The sequence below is a fragment of the Onychomys torridus genome, chromosome 4 (assembly GCF_903995425.1).
Source record: "Onychomys torridus chromosome 4, mOncTor1.1, whole genome shotgun sequence".
Lineage (NCBI taxonomy): Eukaryota > Metazoa > Chordata > Mammalia > Rodentia > Cricetidae > Onychomys > Onychomys torridus.
In genome coordinates, this window is record NC_050446.1 from 6,102,925 (window position 1) to 6,119,787 (window position 16,863).

The 16,863-nt window shown below is 47.8% G+C and overlaps 1 protein-coding gene across 2 annotated transcripts in view; it reads left to right on the forward strand.

The window, feature by feature from the left end:
- Positions 1 to 16,863, forward strand: part of Stxbp1 (syntaxin binding protein 1) — a 68,159-nt gene that overhangs the window by 13,890 nt on the left and 37,406 nt on the right. The window lies entirely within an intron of this gene.

Here is a 16,863-nt window from a genome sequence, read left to right on the forward strand (position 1 = left end):
CTGTGGTCAGTTTGCTAGTCTTTGCTGTCCCCACTGCTGAGTCAGGACTCACTTGGGTGGACTTAGCTTCCAGGCTGTAAAGTCAGCTAGTGTGAGACATCACTTAGGAGGACTGCGTTCTGTGCTGGAAAGAGGAAGTGGCCATTAGACAGGCGTTGGGGTCCACCATACCCCAGCTCCCTAACAGCAAGTGCAGGCTCTTTGGCCACTATTTTTTTTCTTTCTCTCTGATAAGCAGTCATAAATCTCAGCATTTTAGGTTGATTCTGTGGGCAGTGAACAAGAGCTTGACTCCAGGTTAGAAACAAGTATTTGGGCCCAGTGTGGTGGCGCTTGTCTTTAATCCCAGCACTTGGGCAGCAGAGGCAGATGGAGTTCTGTGAGTTTGAGGTCAGCCTGGTCTATATGGAGAGGTCCAGGACAGCCAGGGCTACATAGTAAGACTCTGCCTCAAAAATAAATAAATAAATAAATAAATAAATAAATAAATAAATAAATCGCAAGTATTTGAGATAGGTGAAATCCAGGAATCTCGTAATGAACCAGCTTTCCAGACTCCAATGTACATGGAGCCTTCACACAGTTATACAGTGTGGCGGCTTCACCAAGCATGCTTGACCACCACCTCACTGCTCAGATGAGGGCAGGCAGGCAGATCTCTTAGAGTTCCAGGCCAGCCAAAACTACATATTGAGATCTTCAAAACACCAAAACACTAGCAAGTTGTTTGGTGTCTTCTTCCTGGTTTTTGGAGACAGAGTCTCACAAGGCCAAGCTGGCTTGGAGCACTCCGGGTAGCCAAAGACTGTTCCCACCTCCCACCGAGCCCCGGGTCTATAAGTATTTTATGAGGAGGGAAGAAAGACAGCAAGGGCTGATGCGGACAGTTTATTCTGGAAGAAGACATGTGCAGGGAAAGCAGTTTTAACTTCTCAGCTGTGAAGAGCCCAAAGGAGAGGTGGAGTGACGGATGAGGTGGAACTGGCCAGGTGAGAGAACTGGATGACAGGAGACAATACCACCTACCACCACTAAGTAAGGGAGGGCACAGAGACACGGAGATGCCGGAGGCAGAAGGAGCCTGGCCGCAGAGTCACGTGGTCTGCGTGCTCCGTGGAAGCTGGCATCAGTCCTTTCTCATGACTTGTCAGCTTTCTCCTCTTCTTGGAGCCCCTCCCCCCTTTTCCTGAGTGTCATCCTGAGCCCAAACCCAAATAGGGTGTTTCTTTTTCCTAACCTTTTTTCTTTTTTTAAATAAGATATTTTTAGATTTATTTATTTTATTTATGTGTATGGGTGTTCTGCCTATATGTCTGTGCACCACATGTGTGCCTGGTGTCTGCAAAGGTCAGGAGAGGGTTTCAGATGCCCTGGAACTAAAGTTACATATACTGTGGGAATCAAACCTGGGTCCTCTGCAGGAGCAACACATGCTCTTGACCGCTGAGCCATGGTTCCAGCCCCATTTTTCCTGGTATATCATTGTAAGAGTTTGGGAAAAGGAATTAGCCCTCCTGAAACTGGACATTTCTGTGGGGACTATTTCCCACCTCTAGAAGCTTCCCTGAGGCTCTCGTTAGTGAGATACCTATAAAGTCTGTACTGAAGGTTCCAGAGGGATGGTCAGTCCTTGATGAGCTGGGCTAGGGCAGGCGTCTCAGCCTTGGTACTGTTGGTGTTTGGGCCAAATTGTAGGTGTTTAGTAGTACCCCCTGGCCAAGGCATTAAAAAAAAAGTCTCTATGGTCAAGTATTCCCTGGGAGTAAATTCACTCCCTGTCTCAAACCATTGGACTGCCTGGTCTGCTCTGGATTTCTGAGATTCCCCAGAAACACTCCATTCCATTCCCCCTCTTCAGAACGTACTTTCCCCCTATGTTGTTATCTGGGAAATGAAACCAGGAACCATTAGATGCCACTTCTACTAATGTGTCTGCTGGCCACATCTCAGGTCCCCATGAGTCACAGACTTACTGCCTATCACAGAGTCTGTGCTAAAAGGACTTCAGTGGTTGGTAGAGAAATGCATCAGACCGGAGACCAAATGGGGCATTAGTACATGAGCGCCCCTGCTGGTGGTGCAGGAGAGGGGCAGTGTCTTTTCTTTAGCAAATATAAACTGCCTCTTGGGTGACTATTCTTTTTTCCGTGTGTGTGTGTGTGTGTGTGTGTGTGTGTGTGTGTGTGTGTGTGTGTGTTGCTAGGGATTGAACCCTGGGCCACCGCCTTCCTTTAAATGTTGAGACTTGTAGTAATTTTTCCTGATGGGCCTCAAACTTGCAAGCTTCCTGCCTCAGCCTGCCAAGTAACTAGGATTATGGGTGTGCCCCCCCCCCCCCCCCCCCCCCCCCCCCGCAAGCTTTCCTTGTTTTTTTGGTTCAAAGTATCAAATAAGGCTTTAAGAAAATGGGAATTGTTTGTTTCTGCTTTTTGCTGGTCTTCCCACCTGTGTGTATTTTTATACGATCGATCGCAGCCCTTTTATCCAAGGAACACTGTGTTCAGGTGACCTTAGGAAGAACAAGGTAACTCTCTTTATTTTACTTATTGTGTCTGATGATTGAAGCCCGGGCCATATCTATGCTAAGGAACTGTGGCCTCTGAGGTCCCCAGGGCTATCATCCTCTGCATTGACCAGCCTGAGAGAATCTAACCTCTTGACCTTTTGGCTCTCAGTCTCATAAAACGGGAAAATACAAGGAGGATGTCTCTTGAAAGAGAAAGTGAAATCACCTCTGTGACTTGGCCCAACATCCTCTGCTCTCTGGTTAGGGCTTGCTTCTCTGACAGCAGAGGTTCTCTGTCGTTCACCATGTCATGGATGTGTAACCTTGGGCATCCAGATCTTCGGCAGCATCTGGGTGTGCTCACCATTGTAGTCAAGCAGTCATTGACCCTGCTTTCAAACCCTTGCCCCCCCCATTCTCTCCAATTCCCTATCACCCCAGAATCAACTTAAATGGCTGGACAGTGGCCTCAGCAGCTACAGAGGGCATCATGCTCTTGCTGTGACTGATGATTTACGGTCTCTATTTTGGTCTCTCCTACATCTGCAAAGTAGAGTTGAGATACAAATAGTAGATTAAAATTCTATATAAATGCTGTTTTATTCAGGTAAATAGGGGGGACATCGTCCGAAGACTGCAACAGTCCCATGTTAAGAAAACCACTTTATTTCTCTATTTCTTTTCTTTTCTTTTCATGTGAACTTAATACACTTTATTCAACAACCTACATGACAAGCCGTTTCTTAAGAAAACAGTGTCCCCGCCCCGATAAATAACAGCCAAAGTAAAGCTCAAGACACTGTCGGCACTGCTGTCCTCAGTCCTGGCGTGTCTGCATAGTGAGCAGCAGCCAGTTGTGGTGACAAGTGGTAGGTCAGGCATAATCTCCAATTTGTTTTTCAAAACAAGGAGATCACATAAGAGCTTTCCCAACATGAGTGTGTAACTTTCCGACCGTATAGATGTACTCAATCTGGACACGGCAAGACAAGCAGAACCACCACAGACTGTTCGAGGCCTATCAGTGCACACAGATCTTCACTTACTATTTTATTTTTTAAGACAGAGTCTCATTATGTAGTCAAGGCTGGCCTAGAAACTCACAGAGATCTACCTGCCTCTGCTGGGATTAAAGGCATGCATCACCATGCCCGTGGAGGGGTTTTTTTTTGTTGTTGTTTTTGTTATTCATTTACTTATTTACTATTATATGGTTTTGTTTTTTTTTAAAGACAGAGTTTCTCTTGTTTTTGCTTGTTTTGTTTTTAATTGGTCGACTTGAAAAGAATTTTGTGATCTAATTTTGAAAAATAGTTGCTGGGCGTGGTGGAGGCATGTCCTGGAGGCAGAGGCAGGCAGATCTCTGTGAATTCAAGGCCAGCCTGGTCTACATAGTGAGTTCCAGGACAGCCAAAGCTACATATTGAGACCCTGTCTCAAAAAAAGAAAAGAAAAATAGTGTATGTGTTGGGATACAGTTTGGTGGTAGAGCATGGGTTTATCGTAGGAAAGATCCTGCGTCTGTCTCCAGGGCAACAACAACAACCCAGCAAGTGAGTGCACAGAGCAACTCTGAGATGGCAACTTCTTACCTGAGCATTGCTTGTGTCTCTGCATTAGCACAGCACCGCAGTCCTCACTGCATGTGTGTGAGGATTAAGGGAAGAGTTTTCCTGATCCACCTGCTTTGCAGATTTGTACTGTAGGACAGCCACTATTTACCTGTATTTTTCCTCAAGAATGAAGGCCCCGGGGGAAGACCTCTGAGGCCTCTGTTCAAGCTGCCGGCTTTAAACTGGGTCTTCTGAACACTGGGGCCGTGTGGGACTGGAGAAGCCCTGGGCTGAGCTACCTCCTTCAGCTATGAGGCCCACCATAGATCACCATAGATCCACTCATCTCTGCCAGAAGGTTCTGTGTGGGCATTTTGCCAAATTGTCATATAAGATGTCAGAGACCGGAAGGGAATGAGGATGCAGGACAGGAAGGGAGCTGTCATGTTTGGAGGTGACCAGACCAGGGCAGAAGCCTGAGCAGCTCTGGGGACACTGAACCTGTGCCATCCTCCCAGAGCTCCACAGCTGTCACTAGTCGGTCCTCTGTCCCTCCACTCCTCCATCTTTGATCTTAACTTTGCAACTTTGCTCCTGCTGCCATGCCTGAAAAATGCTCCCCCCCAGAGCCCCAGCCTAGCCACACTCCAGTTCGTTAAAGTGTGTGCAGGTACACGTGCCATTAAAGAGTGTGCCTGTGTGTGTGTGTGTGTGTGTGTGTGTGTGTGTGTGCTCACAGGTGTGTGTGGGTGCACATGGACATCAGAGGACAATGTTGGTGTTGTCCTTATGGAGCTGATCATCTTTCTGAGATGGTCTCTGACCAGGACTTGGGGCTCACCTAAGCAAGGCTGACTGGCCAGCAAGCCCCAGGGATCCTCTGTCTCTCTAGCATGTGGATTACAAATACATACCACCATGCCAAGCTTTGTGTGTGGATGCTGAGGTTCAAACTCAGGTCTTTGTGCTTGTGTGGCCTGAAGTGGAGGGTGGAAAGGACATTTTGGTTGAGTACTTGACCAGCTCTAGATGGCTTGTGGTCTCTCTCTGTATAGATCTGCAAAGCAGAGGCAATGAGATGGGATTATATGCTAGAAAGTAGCCCGGACCACTTGATTCTCTGTGCTAAAACGAGCTCTAATCCATGTTTCCTTTTTGGTGTTGGATTAAAGAATGTAGGGCAGGGCTGGGATTGGCTGTTAATAATACCCAGGACAGATATACACTCTGAGAATGTGGGGAGGAAGTAAGCTCCGGATGGTTATATTTGCCTTTGGACACTTGTACCTAGTTTGACTTCATTATATCTCCACCTTCCTGGATCAAATGTCAATAGAGCAGTGTTTTTCACTGTATTTAAATTAATTTTTGGCAGCAAAAGATATATTCAGCCTGAGTTATTTGTTAAGACACAGCGGGTGGGGGTGGGGGTGGGGATATAGCTCAATGGTAGAGCACTTGCTAGGCAAGTGCAAGGCTCTGGGTTTGATCCTCAGCTTAAAAAAAAAAAAAAAAAAAAAAAAAAAAGATGCAGCAGAGGGTCCCAGACTGGGCGTAGCTCAGTGGCAGAGCACTTACCATCCCCTACTGCTTCACAGCACAGACGCAGGCACAGGAAAGCAGGCCTTTCCGCCATAGTAGGGAGGGGAACCTGTGGCGGCGGGAGAGTCCTGCGGTCAGCTGACTTTAACAACACCCAGGACTCCTGCGCTTGCATGTGCCCCTCCACACTCCAGGAGTCCTCCCAACAGATGACTGCAGAGAAATGCACCACGGGAAGCTCAGTGGTTCCAGAGTGCCATTTTCTGTTCTGGTTTTTGTTGTTGTTTTTTCCCTAGCAGAAGCATGGAGCAACATTGGAACACATCAGCAAATGAATTTCATTTTTCCAATATGCCTATGCATTTATGCTTTAAAAAAACAGTTGAATATTAACAACATTAAAGAAAGAGAGAGGTCATGAATTTTACTAGAGACATGAGGGGTATTTGACAGGGTTTGGAGGGAGGAAAGGAAAAAGAGAAATTATGTAATTATATTATAATCTCAAAAAGTAAAAAAAAAAAAAAAAAATTAGCCTGGCAATGGTGGCGCACGCCTTTAATCCTAGCACTTGGGAGGCAGAGACAGGTGGATTTCAGTGAGTTCGAGGCCAGCCTGGTCTACAGAATGAGTTCCAGGACAGCCAGGGCTACACAGAGAAACCCTGTCTTAAAAAACCAAAATAAGCCGGGAGGTGGTGGCGCACGCCTTTAATCCCAGCACTCAGGAGGCAGAGCCAGGAGGATCTCTGTGAGTTCGAGGCCAGCCTGGTCTACCAAGTGAGTTCCAGGAAAGGCGCAAAGCTACACAGAGAAACCCTGTCTCGAAAAACAAGAAACAAAACAAAACAAAACAAAAAAGAAAAACCAAAATAAATAAATGAATGAATAAATTAAAAAATTATAAAGCCCAAGAGACTCCCAAGAGTCTCCCAGTCGTTCCCAGACAGAACGAAGAGTTAAGGCACAGATGGAGTAAATAACTTCAGGGTCACAAACCAGCAACAAGAACAGCTGTGTTTGCATTTGGAGCGTGGACATGCCAGTCTTCAGTGAAGTAGGCAGAATTCTAGTGTCCTAGGTGTGGCTTTGTGATTTCATTTACTAAAATAAATGAATAATAAACTGGGGGGCAGCTGTCGGGCTGGAGAGATGGCTGAGTGGCCTGACCTGAATGCCATCTCTAGGATCCCGGACAGATGGAAGGAAGCCAGGTACAGCGAGCGGTGCCCTATTATCTCAGCACTCAGGAGGCTGAGGCAGGAGCATTGCAGCTTTGAGGTCAACCTGCTCTGTATAGTGAGAGTCTCACAAAATAAAACTCTACCCAGCTTCCTGGTTTCCCTTAAAATTGTGGTCACAAACCTCAAATTAGCTATTAGAACAGTCCAGGAATGCTAAAATGTAGGAATTCCCTTCCCTGGTTTCTGGGGAGATGCGTTGGTTTCTTCTTTTTTCAAATCGTCTTTCACTCACACCTTTCACTGGCCCACCCCACCCCATGACTTCACTCCAGCACTCCTCACACTGTCAGGTGAGGTGCTGCAGGCCTCAGCTCCATCGTCTCCTCCCCAGAAGGGAGGCAGTCTCCCTATAGTCCTTTCTGTTGGATCTTCTTTTAGTTTTGCCAACACCGAATGTTCCAATTGCTCACATCTTTCAGAACAAACCAACCCTCTCTGTTGCTTCCTCACTCTGTCCCATGCTTATTTGTTCTCTGCTGCCTTGTAGCAAGTCTCCCAAGGTTGTCTGTCCACTGTCCTCTCCATGTGCTCTGCCCCTTCTTGTCTCGCTGGAAGCCAAGCTCATGTCTCCAGAGTTAGGGATTTTATTCAGGATTACCCCCTATTTCTCTCTATAGTAATTGGCTTTTTAAATTTTTATTTGTGGGTGCGTGCATGTGTGTATGTGTGTGTGTAAGTGTGTGTGTGTGTGTGTATGAGTGTGTGTAAGTGTGTGTGTGTGTGTGTATGAGTGTGTGTAAGTGTGTGTGTGTGTGTGTGTGTATGTGTGTGTGCGTGTGCGTGCCATGTGCATGCAGACAGCGTGTAGAAGAATGGTCTCAGCAGCAGTTACAAACTGGGAAGTTGTATAGAAATAGAAAGGGCCTGGAAAGACAGCTCAGCAGTGAGGAGCACTTGCCACTCCCAACACTTACCAAGGGCAGCTCACAACCTCCAGGAACTCCAGCTCCAGCACATCCAATGCCTTCTTCTGGCCACCTCAAACACCTGCATGCACATGGCACGTACGCACGCACGATTAAAAATTTAAAAAAAAAAAACTGGACCGGGCAGTGGTGGCGCACGCCTGTAATCCTAGCACTTGGGAGGCAGAGGCAGGTGGATCTCTGTGAGTTCGAGGCCAGCCTGGGCTACAGAGTTAGTCCAGGACAGACTCCAAAGCTACAGAGAAACCCTGTCTCGAAAAACAAAACAAAACAGCTGGGGTTGGGGATTGAGCTCAGTGGTAGAGCTACTGGGCTCTGGGTTCGGTCCTTAGCTCCAGGGGGGGGGTGACTACAGATTAGAAATAGGGGGTAATCCTGAATAAAATCCCTAACTCTGGCTTCCAGCGAGACAAGAATGGGCAGAGCACATGGAGAGGACAGTGGACAGAGTGAGAAAGCAGCAGGGAGGGTGGTGTGTTCTGAAAGATGTGAGCAATCAGCACATTTGGTACTTGCTGTCTCCGACTACCTACCCAGCACCTCCCTTTTAGATGTCTCTCATCTACCTTATCTGCTCCCCCACCCCCACCAAGACAGGGTCTCTCTACATAGCTCTGGCTGTTCCTGGAACTCACTATGTAGATCAGGCTAGCCTTGAACTCACAGAGAGCCTTCTACCTCAACCTCCCTTTTTTTTTTTTTTTTTTGGTTTTTTGAGATAGGGTTTCTCTGTAGCTTTGGAGCCTGTCCTGGACTAGCTATGTAGACCAGGCTGGCCTCGAACTCACAGAGATCCACCTGCCTCTGCCTCCCGAGTGCTGGGATTACAGGCGTGCGTCACCACTGGCCAGCCCCTTTTTAAAATTTTTATCACAGTATGTGTATGGGTGTTTTGCCTACTTACATGTATGTGCATGATGTGTCTGCCTGGTGTCCAAGGAGGCTAGAAGAGGGTGTTTGATTCTCTGGAATTGGGACTGTAGCTGATTGTAAGTCAAATGTGGGTACTGGGAATAGAACTCAGGTCCTCTAGAAAAGCAGCTAGTGCTCTTAACCACTGAGCTATTTCCCCAGCCCCACATTTCACTCTTTAAAAAGGCAAAATGAAACTCCTGGTATTCTACTGACCATGTCTTCTCTCTCTCTCTCTCTCTCTCTCTCTCTTAAAGATTTATTTACTTATTATGTATATACAGTTTCTGCCTGCATGTGTCTCTGCAGGCCAGAAGAGGGCACCAGATCTCATTAAAAGTGGTTGTGAGCCACCATGTGGTTGCTGGGAACTGAACTCAGGACCTCTGGAAGAACAGTCAGTGCTCTTAACCACTGAGCCATCTCTCCAGCCCACATCTCCCCTCTTTATACCCCTCTAATCACCTCTGCCTCTGTCTCTTTGTTTCTGTCTCAAGTGCTGAAGTTTTGGTATGTATGGTGTCACATCTATCCGCATCTTGCCTCTCCATCGGCAGCACAGCAGGTTACCTCCCTACCTTCTGTGGTTTCACATTACCCATCAAATAAAATCATACCCTCGGTCAAGGACCGCAGAGCCCTGTGTGGTCTGCTGCCGACCTCAGCCTCTCAGCCCCACACAAATGTCAAATGTCTCTTCTTTGTCCCCAACGAGCTTTCCTGAGTGTTCCTTTCTTCTCTCTCTGGTAGCTGCCTCCTAGTCAGGCCCAGTGTCCTCAGCATGGCCTCACTCTGTCCTTGTTTGTGCTGTGTCCTGGCTCCTCACCTGCTCTTTTCAGGGCACTTAGGAGAAGCTCTGGGTGCTGCTCCCATCATGACCTGTGAGCCCACAGCAGCTGGCCGGAGCTTGTGTTTTCCTCCAGTGCAGCACAATGTCTGGGACACTGGCCCCCAGCCAGCACTTACTGAGTGAGGGGGGGCATGACTGTTTGTTTTCCCATATCACCATTTCCAGTGGTGCACAGTAGTCTATTACAGGGATCTGACCTAATTTACTCTATCACTGGACATCATGGTATCCAGTTTTCCACCATTCCGCAATAAAAGTAAATCATCTCCCTGCGGCAACCCATCCCTTCACCCGTGTGAGTAAAAGCCCTTCTGTGGCTGGAGCCCTCACTTTACTGACAACCTTAAAACTATTCACTGGGAGTGCCTTTAAGTGTAAGTCTTTGCGGAATGCTATAGAGATGTTTTTGAGGGCTCAGGTGGGAGTATTAAATGTCTAGGTGCTCACATGCAAGCATCGTATGGATGCCTCCTAAAATGCTCAATAGTTCCCCAAAATCATCGTAACACACAACCCCCATGGAGAAGTAGAAGCTATTTTCATCTCCCAATTGTTCATATCTCTTTCTAGGTTTTGGGTCTTTTCTCTTTAAAGTTGTTGATTTTTGTTTTAATTTCAAAGGATCACATGTTACTCCTGGTTAGCCGGCTGTGCCCTGATCACATTAACTCACATACATATTCTTTGGTAGCCACGCAAGTTAGGCCTACGAACTTCACAGAGAGACTTTCCATGCTATTCTGCCGTCTGCACTCACCTAAGGATTGGAACTAGAGCGCATTATAAGGCGCGATGTCTCAATCACGCCTAATTAACTAGAGTGTTTCACGATATAGAGAAAGAGTAGACACTTATTAGTAGGAAACAATCAGACTTCACACGTTGGTATAATAACGACTAACTTGCGTATTTCCGACGTTGTGCTGAGAGGACACTGGTGAAACAAATATGTGGATATACACTCTTACACTCACTCTATGTCTTTATCCGTCTCTCCATGCACCACATCTCGCAGTATGAAGTTGTTGGCTAGTGGGGCCAGTAGCCAGTGGCCTCCCGAGATGATTGCAACAGGTGGAGCACCCCTCAGCTCAATGGCTCTTATTCGTTTGAGTTAAATAATCTTCAAATGCACACAGGAGCTTCTTCTCGTGTGGCCTGGAGCTCTCTGTGGTGCGGCTTGGCTCGCTGGGATCTTTGCACTGATAGACCGGTCATTGGACTCGTTGGAAAGATCGCAGCTCACCTAGAGCCTCTCGCTCCTAACCGATGCGCTCTGCTAAAAAGGGAGGTGCTAGACAGGGACATAGATACGTCCGTAGGGGCTACGCTGACCACCAACTAGCCACACCAACTTCGGATGCGAAAGGATGTTGTACCCCTAGCGCTGAGAGATGACACTATGGGATCTGACTCAGCGAGTGCCTGGCATCTTTGAGAACCAGTTGACCGTCGTTCCTAGAAAGGAAACTGGCAAGCACCTTCCCACTGAAACAGGTACTAGGCTCGTTGTTCTATGAAGGGACAATAGAAATGAGACAAGCATTATGTACTCGGTTCTTTGTTATGTCGGAGATGGATTACTCTGTTGGAGTAGTTTCAAGTTTTACGATCAAGGTGGATTTTTCGGTCTATCGTTGCACTTATTAGATCCACTATACTATGGTGTGATCTGGTATAGCGGCTCATCCATGACACCGAGGGCTTATGACTATCATACTTTCGTGATGGTCAATGTGACTATACCACACACACGAGCAGGCACCAAGCATGGACCTAATCCCTCGCTAGCCCTGTGGTTGTCATGAGGCAGTGGCACTGGATGGCACAGTTAGACTGGCGGATTAGATCCTGACACTCGCAATACTTCATGCACTCAATCACTGATTCCTTAACTCAAACCTCACAGCTGACTATTGAGGACAGAGAGACAAAGAGACAGAGGCAAGAGGTGATTAGAGGGGTAGTAAAGCCGGGTTGACGTCTCTTTAGGTGCTGAGCTCGTCCTAGGCCACACCCTGGACAACAAGTTATTGGTCCTTAGTTGTTTAATACATCAGAGAGCAAACTTCCTAAAGACTTGAGGAGCACTTTCTATACTAACAAGCTTAGAATGGTACTGAAGTCAGATGATCAGGGCAGAGACCACATGTGTTAGACGACCTGGACAAGGGAGTGGATATCCGCTTGAAAACGCTTGCTAGATGTCTGTTGTGATCCTTCTAGTCATGATCAGAGATGATGTGCGGCCTCGGGTCTGTTCCTCAGCCATTGTACGTTGCCAGAAGTCCTCGTTTTCCAGCAAAGGCCTACCGTTGGCCAATTCAGAAACAAGCAGTGCTCGAGAGCTCTGTGGCTGTATCCTGTTTGGGCAGACACTGTAGGCTGTGTAGAATACTCGGTACCACTGTTATTGGACATGAATGAATGGGAGAGGATCATAAATCATCAGATAAGAGCCTTCGCACGCGGTGACTGCACTGAGAGAGTGTAGGAAGGGCGCATGTGAGGCAGTGAGGAGACCCAGACTAGGTCGAGAGCCTTAGTTATTATAACTTAGAAAGCAGTGGATTTCACCGTCTGAAGTGTGACCCGCAGTATGGACATCGATGCATCTTACAGGTCCCTCTGTGTAGATTAAAAAGTGAAGTGTGGGGCTGGGAAATGCAGCGCTTCAGGAGTGTGTCGATTGAGAACTGAGCTCTGTTTTCTTCACAGGATTGCTGCACTTAGTTCTACTGAGATGCTCGTCCATGTCCACCCCCGATCGACTATTGTGACTTACATACCAAGACACGAGTTTACAGTTCAGAAGTCCAAAGAGGGAACATGACCAGCTAGTCACCACTCTGCTCGAATGCAGTATCAATTCAAGGAGAGCCGACAAAGATACGAATACCACATTCTCCCCTAATAAGTGACTCACTACTGAGAAAATATAGTTACGATCGTTCATTAGGGATTTTAGTGCAGCATCTAACACTATCCATTGTTTACTCATATCTTAAAGTGAACTCGTTAGAAGACTTTTTTCAATGCATTTACATTTGTTTCATAATTTAGACACACACATCCTCATCTACTACATTAGTCCAGTGCTGTAGATCATATACATATTTCTAGGCATAGATTCACGCGGGCTGGCTCTGCAAATGTCACAGAATGCCGCCCTACGCTACAGCCCACAGTCGCTGGATATACTCAATGCATGCAGCACATTGCGGGACGCAGTTGCTAGCGAGGGTCAATGGGCGCAGCCAGATATTTTACCCATATGTCTGATGAGTATGCGTCTGGGAGTCTATGTTTTGGAAAAGCACGAAGAGCTGAGGTCAGCAATACATAGGTCTGAGCCCGTGCAAGTTGAGAAACAAGGACAAAGAGACTCGACACGCTCTGAGTCGGTAGGGAGACCACCCGCGTGCATCTGTCTGCTATCAGAAAACCAAGAAAAGCAACGCGCCAAGGAAGAAGCAACAAAACAGCGATCCAAGTAGGGCAGGTCAAGTGTGGGAGATGTCTCTGGTCGAGGTTCATATACGCTAAACGCTGAGACGTTAACTACTTAGTCTTGCACGCTTCCAGTCACTACAGCCCCGCAGCTATCCGTGTCAGAGAGACCTCTCTCTCGGCTTGCGGCGTCCGCGGCGAGCCACCCATAGAGGTACTGCCCTTTCGCAGTAGAATCCTCTCACCTTGTCTCTTTACCCACCAGGCGCTCCTTGTGAGTGAGCTGGAGTTATGTAGTCGACATGAGACGATGAAAGTACTCCCAAATGAATGACTAGGAATGGCGGAGAGTTGATTAGAGGTGAGTAACACAAGAGCAAGCTCTGTGCACCCTAAAGGTGGGTTCTTGCTGCCTGAGCGGGTACACAAGGTAATGCTGCAGACTGATGGTTTGGTGGCACTGCTCCTCAGTGGGTAATCCAGTCTGCACTGCTGAGTGCCTACGGTACGGACTGGCACTTACGCCCCCACACCCATATCCGGAGCTGGGCAACAATGACTGAGCAGGCTATGTTATAGAGCCCCCACATTGTGGTAGGTTCAGAGGATGTCTGGAGTCCTGCGTGAAGCTGCCCGATCCTCATGACTGACTAATCAGCAGAGTTGGGTGAGTTTCTGGCTTCACCGCACGGGCAGCTTGCGAGTCAGTAGTACTAAAGCGACGGAGAGCAGGAGTATTCGCCAGATCGACGGTATACACTCAAGCCATGCGACATCCATCCCAACCCAGCTGTTTCTCGATCCACTATTCAGTGTAATTCTCACGAGAGATACATGCAAAACGAGGGTTACTCCCCTCAGCTCATGCATCTTGCAGATCATGAGTGCGTGGAACTAATGGTAGCTCTGGTCTGTAGAGGGCCGCTAGTTTCCTGGCGCCTCCAGCATGGCGAAACTTCCGACGAGTATGGATACAATTCTGTTCCAAGAGCGCCTGCCCTGCGCACATGTGATGCCTACACCAAGTAATGTGCTAGGGCTGCAAACTTCACGGTACAAGGAGAAACGGGTTCGCGTCCACATTGGCCGCCGGCCGTCCAGCTGGTTTTTTTTAAATTTTTAAAATCGTGCGTGGTTGGTACGTGCAATGTGCGCAACTGCGCTTTCAAAGGTGTTTGACGGGTGGCCCAAGAAGAAGGCATTGGACTGCCGGAGCTGAGATGGTTCCTCGACGTAGCGTGGGGATGGGGCCGATGATGGCTTTTGGTAATGTTTGGAGTCGAGCAAAGGTGCCCACAGAGCTGTGAGCTATATTTCATAGCCCTTCTATTCTCTGGATGAGATACTTTCCCAAGGCTTGTCAACTGCAGCCTGGTCTACAGACGACTGAGGATCCACAGTAGTCAATTCTAAGACCACGGCAGTCTGGCATGCAGACTAGAGAACAAGACGCTACACCCACACACACACAGAAGTAGACAAAACCCTAGTCACATCAACACACACACAACTTGAAAATAAAAAACACCAACAAAAAAAAAAAAAAACAGAAAACGAACAGAAACAAAGACAACGAGCAAACAGCAGCAACGAAAGAAAGGTTCTCCTGACGGTGGTGCTTCACATCACTTAAGCTCACGACGACCGCCGGCTGAGCGAACAAACTTTCTCCTTTAACACCCAACACACAATAACACACATGTCACGACCACATAGATAATAAGTGAAGGTTCTACACATGAATCACAGTCCCATTACTAAGAGAGAAATAGGGTATGATCGAAGCCTGAATAAATCCCTAACTCTGGAGACTCCAGATGACCCGTGGCTATGTCTCACAAGGAGCGAGACAACCAACAGGTGGCAGTCAAGCAGTTCACTGAGTGGCCATGAGGGAAGCCTAACTAACCTTGGAGAGACTTTGCTACAAGCAGTCAGAGAAAATAGGCACATAGGGACAGAGTGAAGAGAAAGCAACAGAGAGAGGGGTTACCTGTTTCTGGTAGCCTGAGAGCTGATCTTTGCTGAGATGTGGAACACTTCGTGGTGTGTGGTGGCTAAATACTAAAACGTGTTAAGATGTCGCACAGGAAGGCTATATGAGTTGGACTACTGGCCATGCCTGGTCTGGGGGAGGAGACGGAGGGTGGAGCTGCAAGCCCTGCGTAGCACCTGGTGCGCAACCTGTACAGCTGTGAGGAGTGGCTCATGTCTGCATCTCGCACATTGTTTCCACACCAGTGGGGTGGGGTGCAAGCACACGTGAAAGAGTGTGAGTGACATGAACACAGCCACAAGAGTATTCTCTGCACATCAAGAGTGAAGAAAACCAGGCTACCGCATCTCCCCAGCAACCAGGCTGAGAAGGAACTCGCTGCTACATACTATTTAGCTAATGTCCTGATCAGTTCTAATAGCTAAATTATCGAGAGTGTTGTGCTGACCATAGCATTTTCCTTCACACGGCGAACACCAGCCCGAAGCTGGGTAGAGTCCTTTTCTCTTCTTTCTTCTATTCTTTGGTTTTTGTTTTAGAGAATACGAGTGTTCTCATTATCTTTCTACTACCTAGCACAGGTGTGTAGGTCCAGTTGACCGCTGCTACACTCAGCACTTGCCACATGAGCTCACTCGCCTCTCCTGCCAGCTCTCGCCTGGAGTGCTGAGATAATTCCCAGGAGCACGTCGCTGGATCTTGACAGGCTGCGCATGCCCTAACGCTTCCACTTTTCCATCTGTTCCGGCCTCTAGAAGATGGCATTCAGTCAGTCAGGCACGCCAGCTTCCTAGCGTCCAAGTCTCTCCAGACCCAGGAAGCTGCCCCCGCAGTTTATTCCCTTCATTTATTCCACGTTATCTGTACAGTTGTATATTCACAAAGCCACAGCCTGACACTACGAACAGTCTGCCTACTCTCATATCAGCGCTTTGTTCCAAGTTGCATCGAATGAGGACAAAGATAGCACCGACTCTCAGATATGTCACAACATGCATGGCTGGTTGGGTCTTCTGTTGCTGGTTTCATGCAATTCCCTGAGTGATATACTACGTCGGCTCTGTGCGAAAGGTATTATAGGCAGTAGGCTGTCTGAGGTGATACCTGCTGCAGTGGCGTGGAAAACACAGTAACTGGGAGAACTCTTGGATGCTCTTTGTGCTTGCGGCACTTGTTCTGGACACGATTAGACGTGTGCTTTAGGATATTAGTTCAGTGAATCATGGAGGTATTTGTATTTTTGCGCCCCTGGACGTATTTGCTTCTTTGCTTGTGCTGTATGCTTCTGCTCGTGATTAGACTCACATTCTGTGATTGCACCATCTGTTTTTCCGAGACATGTGGAGCGATTTCTACTGTGTAGCGGCTTTGCCTCGTCTAATTAGCCTGCAAGGGAACTCATCACTTGTCACCAGACCTGCAAAATCAGGCCTGACAATGCCATGAACGCTGCCTACTGAGCAATGTCCTCCGGCTTGCTGGCGCTATCCTGAGATGCTGGCACTAATAGGCGTGCGCCCATCCAGCCTCGCTCCCTCCTATTGTTTGATTTTGTGTACGTGCTTATGAGTATTTTTCAAGTTCTGAAGTCAAGTCAGCGAGAGAAGACACTGTTTGTCTAGAAGCCGAGGTTGGGAAGTAAGAGCAAGTGTGTATCCAGCGTACCTCCAGGCCATAGGGAATAGCGTTCCTCACCACGGTTGCTTTTTTCTACTAGACAGTTCTCCACGTTCTATCCCCCCATAACTTCTGTTTGTTTTAGCCTCATCGCAGGTAAGGCCAGTGGTTAATGAGGCTGGGGTGGATGCTGTGTGGGTGGGTCCCAAGACAAGCTGCCCCTAGCGTCTGCCGTCATCCCAACTTTTCTTCCCTCCAGGTTGGTGCT